The sequence below is a fragment of the Vicia villosa genome, unplaced genomic scaffold, assembly GCF_029867415.1.
Source record: "Vicia villosa cultivar HV-30 ecotype Madison, WI unplaced genomic scaffold, Vvil1.0 ctg.000469F_1_1, whole genome shotgun sequence".
Taxonomy (NCBI): Eukaryota; Viridiplantae; Streptophyta; class Magnoliopsida; order Fabales; family Fabaceae; genus Vicia; species Vicia villosa.
The window spans coordinates 462,371-470,732 of NW_026705226.1; positions in this window are offsets into that span (position 1 = coordinate 462,371).

The window sequence follows — 8,362 nt, forward strand, 5'->3', positions numbered from 1 at the left end:
ATTTCATCTTATATTTTTATATTTTATAATTATAAATGTACACATTACTTAATTTTTGTACATTAATTTTCACCGTCTAGATCAAGTATTTCAATTTTAATTTACTTTATTTGATTTTTTTTTAGTTTTTTAATTCACCGTCTAGATCGAGTATTTCAATTTTAATTTACATTAATTTTCATCTTAATTTTTGTACATTAATTTTCATTATTTGATTTTTTTTTTTAGTTTTTTAATTTATGGAAGTTATCAGAATTAACTAACTAAAACATAATTGATTTGTAAAAATTTCAATAAGTTAGATTAGTTTGTAGTTATGTATGAACATCATAGATGATGGTCCTCCATATACGTAAAACTTTTTTGTTTTGAATGATTAAATATATATTAAAAATATTTAATGGTAAAGTTGTTTCGATCTCTTTAGAAAGTAACGTATGGTGATATTTTCAAGATGCTTTAATGGATACAGGCTGTATCATTCAGTTTTGATAAGTCGCTTTAAAATTTAATTATGAATTACTGTACCAAGTTAATTGATCATATTCATTGATTTAATGTTTAATAAGCTTTGAGGTGTGTGCTTAATTAACTTAACTGACAACAATACTACTACCATCAAAAACTATTTATATCTTAATTTTATTAATTAAATTAATGAGTGATTTATTAAGTTTTTAATTAATAAGAGATTAATATAATTAATATGTTTATGTATTAATTTTAAATATAATAAATTATAAATATTTTAAGAATTTATATCTCAAAATTTTTGTTGCTCACTTGCAACTTTTCTAACATTTTTTTTACTATTGATTTAAGTTTGATCCTAAGAAGACTTTGATGGTGGCAGTATTGATGTCAGTTAAGTTAATTAAGCACACACCTCAAAGCCTATTAGACATTAACTCAATGAATATAAATTGACTTGATACAATAATTTATAATTAAATTTTAAAACGACTTATCGAATATGAATGATACAGCCTGAATCCATTAAAGCATCTTGAAAATATCATCATATGTTATTTTCTAAAGAGATCAAAACAATTATATCATTAAATAATCTTAGTTGTATTTTAATAATGTTAACTATATTTAATCATTGAAAACAAAAAAGTTATATAGCAATAATTTCTTTAGAATAATAACTATTAAATGTTTTATTTTCATTGATCAGAATATATAAGAAAGACTCTAAGTTTGTAATAAGTTAGATTTTTCTAATTTCACATTTTCCATTTCATGAGAGGGTTTGGTCTGACTCCTCTTTCTGTTTAAGTCTTTTTTTCTGTTTTAAAATATTCTGCAGTTATCTAATAAATAAAATGATTGAAAAGAATTTATATAAAATAATATCTCTGTTTTTGTTTGTAAAAATAAGTTAATCAATTTCTAATAAGAAGACTACGGAGTGTAAAGAGATATAAAGTTTGAAAATAATTTGTATAAAGAGACACTCTCAATTTTGCAAATCATTTTTATAAGAAAGAATTAAATTAAACTTTAATATAAAACTAATTTACACTTACTGCACATATATATAGTTTTTTTGTAAGGAAAACGTCTCAAAATATATTATATAAATAACTCTCACTAAAATAAATAAACAAATAACTCTCACTAGAATAAGTAAATAAAACAAGAACTTTTAAACAGTTTTAGATCACTAATTAATGATATAATTTTGAGTTTTCATTTTGATTTCCGCCAACTGTTAGTAAAAGATTTATAACTCTTTACAATGCACACATGTATAGGGCTGACAATGAACCAAACCAACTCAAAAATAGTTCGGAACTCGGTTCGACAATTAAATCGTTGAACTAGGTTCATGAACCAAATGAGTCGAATATGAGCTAAAAACTAAGTTCGTTAACTAAATTAGCCGAACTTGAACTATACATAGTTCGACTCGTTAGGTTCATGAGTCAACTCGATGATATATGAGATGAATTATATTGTCTTTATGAGTAAGTTTAAATATTTGCTCTAAATCTTAACCCTATATATAAATAGAATCAACATCCTATAAATTTCGATCTTATAAGCAAGTTGAAACTAACAAGATAAACCTAATGAGTTGAACCGAGATGTTCGTGAACTTCTAACAAGTCGAGTTTGAGCTGGAAAAAAAGTTCGTGATGAGCTTGAACTCGAACTCGGCCAATTCTTAATGAGTCGAGTTTGAGCTGAAAAAAAGTTCATGATGAACTCGAACTCGGTCAATTCTTAACTCGGTCAATTTTAAGATAATTTTTATTCGTTGATATTATCTTTTATTATTATATAATGCTAAAAGATATTAAAAATAGATTATCTAATTTTTTTAAGAAGATACAAATTTTGAGTAATTTTTATGAAAAAAGTATGATGACTCATCATTTAGTCCTTTAATGTTAATAAGAAAAAAAATTATTTAGGTAACCCATCATCCAACCCAATCCAACTCAAAAATTAGTGGGTTTGCCCAAACTGGCTCATCGATGTAACGGGTGGTTAATTTACGTCACCCAAACCGGAGTGTCTAATATGGGTTGGGTATTGGGTTTGGCCAAACCCAATCCAAACCGGCCCATGTACACCCCTAGATAAAGGGATAGCTTATGAAAAAAAATGGAAATTTTAGGCTGACTAATTTTTATGCTCATTTTATCCTTTAAAATATAACTTATTTAATATGAAAATAAAATATTAATAAAAATTATAGTACTTTTAAAAAGGAGTTGTAATATTCCAATAAGAGTGTATCTATACCTATAATCTATATCTATAAATAAATAGAGTATTTTTTTTTGTTGATGAAAGTGAGGGCCTAAGCCCCCGAAAGAAAAAACAACTAAATTGAAATTAAAGTTGAAACCATCCCAACAGCATCAGTAGGGAGAATAGAAGATTTTAGACTGGCCTTATTTTGTTCCTTAATTACCCTCAACTTTCATTAATGGAATAACTAACCAATTGTTATTTTATAAAAATTGTAATTGCTCTCTAACTACTCTTATTAGTTTACCAAAATAACTCCCTCTTATAAATTATAGTCGTTCTTGAAAACTACTTCATTTCAATTGAATTGAATAAAGAGGGCAAGAAAGAAATATGCATATAGTAAGTGATAACTATAATTTAAAGTTTTTATTGAAAATCTTAATTTTTAACATGATGGAGATCATGTTAACGTGCACAGGAAAGAATGAAGATTGGAGGAGTTGTTTTTGTTGGGTATTATTATTTATCATATAAAAACTTTGATGGTTTTGGAAAAGACAACAAAGCCCATGTTTATTCTACAATCGGCCATGTTTCTTTTAAAACATAACATTTACTTCTTTCTTTCAACTTTTTTATTTTATTATTTCTGATACATCAGTTCTATCTGGTCACATTAAATGTCTGGTTACTTATCTCTACATTTACGTTATTCCAATGTAACTTCTGCTTTATCATCTCCATCACACGACATTCTTCATTTTCTTTTCACCTTCTTTCTATACAACATAAACCAGACCCTTCATCAATTTTTTGTTTTCTTCCTTCTACCTTCAATCATTTTTTTGTTTATCATGCAATTGAGAAAATAAGGGATTCATTTCTCATCACCTCCATTCAGTCTGGGTTGTTCAATACTCGCTCTCATTCTGGTTTCGGTATTTTAGTTATGATTTTTGTTAATAACTTGTACTGTTATTAGATTTGTTCATCTCTGATGGAGATCTCCACGTCGGTGGTTGTTTTGATCAAGTATGAACCATTTTTCGTCATTTTCTGTGTTTGCCTGTGTTTATGATTTTAAGATTTATCGTTGATGGTGCTTTGTTGTGTGTTTTATGTTCTTGTATGTTTATCATTAATGGTGTTTTGTTATTTAAATCTGATATGATGTTTTGCTGTGTGTTTTATGTTCTTCTTGGTGTATTAATTTCTAGAGTCACACAACTCACATCTCTAATTTTTACTTATTTCATCTCTTTTGTTTTTGTTGGTTTTGTGTTTTACATAGATTTGAGAATCATGATCATAGAAAAAAATATTTTGTAGATCTGGAGAAAAGAGATCCTTCCCCAACAATTAAGGCCTCACTACCATTGACAGTAGAAATAGATTTTTGTGAAGAGGGTCTAAGATGTGAAATCTGTCTAGAATCAAAAGTCATATGATCGGTAGCACCCGAATCAATTATCCATAAATTATCAATAACAGGTGCAGAGATATTTAAAGCCTTACCATCAATATTTGTTGTTGTCACCAATGATAAGCTCACATCATTATCATTTGTTTCAGCAACAACAATAAAAGCATTCTTCGAGCCCCGTTTTTTTGGTGCTCGACTGTGATCCCACCAGTTTGGATATCCCACAAGCTCAAAACAACGATCTTTGGCGTGTCCAGTTTTATCGCAATGAGTGCACTTGTTTACACTTTTGTCTGGTTTTTGTCGGTTTCGAGTCATCATTGCAGCAGTTTCAGAGTCTCTAATTTCTCCTTTTGGAGTAGCATGTCATACCGCTTCTCTCCGAATCAAGCCATGACATTCTTCCAGTCCTGGAGTCGGATCCTTGCGCAAAATTTCTCCACAAACTTGATCAAAGATATCATTTAACCCTGCAAGAAATATATGGACTCTCAACCGAGCAATGGATTTTTTATATGCAATTGTATCATTGGGATCTTTCATGTTCACTGGATCCAGATGATCTAATTCTCGAAATATCTCAATCAACTCTCCATAATATTCAGATAGAGATCTTCCATTTTGTCTAGCATCAAAAGCCCTTTGGTTTAGAGCAAAGACTTGTAATTCATCACTTCCATCATAGAATGCCTTTGACAAGGCAATCCATATTTCATGGGAAGTAGGTATACGTAAATACCTCTTCATGATTTCTGGTTTCATGGACATTAATAACCATCTTTTCACTTTCTGATTTTCAGCATACCATTTTTCATACCCATCATCTGTTTCTGCAAGTTTCTTCATTTTGCTCCTAATATAAGAGAATTTCTTTCTTTCAGCAATATGCATCTCTCTTTCACCAATATGCATCTCCATTAAAAACGCCTTCAGATTGAACAACAAATGGAATTGATTTTATTCCAAATGATTCAGCGCTTTTTTTACTATTTTTTCTGGTTCACTCATTTGGCTAGGGTTACTGGAAAAAAATAGGTATCGCCCTGATACCAACTTGAAAGAAGAAAGTATTGTATTGATACTCTCTCAATTGATTTAGATAGGTACATACAACTTGTATTTATACAACAAATGGAGCTACAAATTAGGAGTGAATTTCCATATCAGAGAGCTCTAAATAAGGAGAAAGAATAAAAGCATACAGTTGTACAATCCCTTGATCTATGGTCATTATAGAGATATGGAGATAAAATCTCAACAAAGAGATCTGGAAATTTGCTTTTTTTTAGGGGGTTAAATACATTTTTAGTCCCTATCAATATGCGACCCTGCATTTTTAGTCCCTATAAAATTTTCCTTCAATGAATGGTCCTTATAAAATTATTATACACTTAGTTTTAGTCCTTACTGTCAAACCAATATATATTTTAGAATGATTATTTTGCAGACATGTTCATAATGTTTTAAAAAGTTCCTGGAAAAAAAAAAGAAACTCAATAATTTAATTTCTAAGTTGAGATTTTCATTACTTTTATCATTATTTTTTGAAATTTGAAAAATTCATATTTAATTCTTCTCGTTTTAAAAAATTTTATAACTTGATAAATAAATATTTTACAGTATTCTAAACATATATAAACAAAATTATTCAAAAATTTAAAAATTAAAAGGTAATTAAATAGTTTTTAAAATTTTAAAAAATTGTAGGGACTGAAATGGCATGCATAAAAATTTTAGAAGGACCGTTCATTGAAGAAATTTTTTATAAGGATTTAAAATGCAGAGTCGCATATTTATAGGGACTAAAAACGTATTTAACCCTTTTTTAGGTTTTCAAACTATAATTTCCCGTTGTTGTTCCAAACATTTGAAACTCGGGTAATTTCCTCTAATTATTTCTTTAGTTTATTTTGAGAGTTTAATCAATTTTTTCCTTTTTATCAATTTTGTTTTGATATCATCTTTGATTTCTTATTTTATGTTTTTTTAGATTTCATTTTTATATCAACTTTGAATTGTTTTGGTTTAAATATATGTTTCAGGTTTTCTTCTGCATATTTGATCCATTTGTTTTGAATACCTCTTTATTTGCTTTTATCATTTATTTTGAATACCCATTTGTTTGATTTTTATAATTTCTTTTGAATCAACCATTTCAGTTGATATTACTTTAGAAAGAAAAGATTAATTTTAATCTTATTTAAGAATATATATATATATATATATATATATATATATATATATATATATATATATATATATATATATATATATATATATATATATATATATATATATATATATTTCTTTGCTACTCGCTTTAAAAAGATTGATAATTTTTTTATCTCATTTATTATTGTCAACTCATATTCTCTTATTTTCTTTCTAACTTTATTTTTATTTTAAGATATCTTATACTTTTTTTTATCAAATTTTTTATGTTTTATGCAGAAAAGATTAATTTTTTACATCCAAGAAGAAGGAAATATACTAATTAAAGCTTCACTTTTTTTTCTCAAAGGTAAGAAGATTTCTCAGTTTTTTTTTATAAAAAAAATTGCTCTTTTTATTCATGTTTTTTAAATCTAAAAGATTTAATGTGAGATTGTAATGTGATTTGGAAGCTTTGTTTTTTATTCATGTTTAATGATTTATTGATATGTTTTAATTGATTTGGAAGCTATAGCAGCAAATTATAACAAGGAAAATTATAATAGGAAGATGCATAACTTTTGCTAATGTCTTAATACACAATTTCTATTACACTTATACATTGTATGGTTCATAGAAAATCAAACAATGCAAGGTTAATGAACCAACATATAATTTCTTATACTATCATGATATAGTTAACAAGAATAATTGAACATTATTTGATTTCACTTTATTTCTTGCTTTATGAAACTGCAGGTTTAATACATCAATTTGACAAAAGTCTTCTCAGCTGCTTTAAAAAGTGCAGAGTTTATATGTCCAGTCTAGACCTACTCTAACCTGCTCTATGGCATGATACATAAGGGAAAGGGAAAGTGTCATGTTCTTAAAATATTATTATAATTTGTATTGTATCAATTATTGAATCAGCCTGCAACTATATTATAAACAATTTTCAAGACATCAATAAAACTTACCATAGAGAGTTAATAACATATTTAGTTTACCACATCTAATCATACTACAATTTTAGTAAAAAATTTAACTATGATAAAAATTATTTTATTTTTATATTTTTATGATCAAATGGTTAATAGTATCTGATCGTACCTGATCAGAAGGATCGTGAAGGTCTGCAACATGCTGGACTTCTGTGAACTGGGAGTGTACCTGCAAGGTACTCCGATGCCAAAGTAAGTTTGAGAGCAATGAGAGCAAGTACAAAAAAGGTGTGATAGAATGAATATTGAATACCTGACCCTCTAGTGAAAGAGGGTATTTATAGCCCCTGGTGCTGGGCCAAGATTTCCTAATTGGGCCAAATCCATTGGAGGACCACGTGTTAGGAAATTGTCAGAATCATATGTGGTGGGGTTGAGTCAGCAAATGACTCACATCCTGGGTGGATAAAGCGTAGGGTTCAGAGTTAGCTGCCTAAATCCCTCGCTATTGGGTTGGACCACGTACTCTTTAGCAGACACGTGGGTTTGACGCTCATAACGGCTAGCGTATGCGCTTATTGGGCATGTTCGGCCCAAGCTTATGGATTGGGGATGCTCGACTCTGGCACAAGTGTTGGGCCTGCTCGGCCCAGACTAGAATAGGAGCCCCCCGAGTCTTTGTTTCTACCAGAAGCAATGACTTTGCACTATTCGGCGAAAGAGGAGCACTGTAGGGATCGAGGTCGTCTAATGCCGCCCTGCTCGTAATCATTATCCGCAGAGGATCATATGAGCATTCCTAACTGGTTAGGCATCGTGTGAGGACGAAGACGTGTCCTGACGGCATAATAACCTTGGCTTCCGAGAATATTTGATCAGTTCGTTTACTTGGGATTCCCCGAAGAGCCTTGTGCCAAGGTGGCGAAATGTTTCATTTGCCTTTATGTGATTGGGGAATGTGAAACGATTGAGTTTCCACAGGTGAAACGTCAGGTCATTTATGACGTGTGGCAGGTAATTGTTGCGCCATTATGACCTAGGGGAGTCTAGCAGCCTAGGTAATAATGGTAATGATGGCTCCCCTTCCCACTTCCCCGTAACGCCTTGCTATAAAAAGAGGAAAAGAGGTCCATTT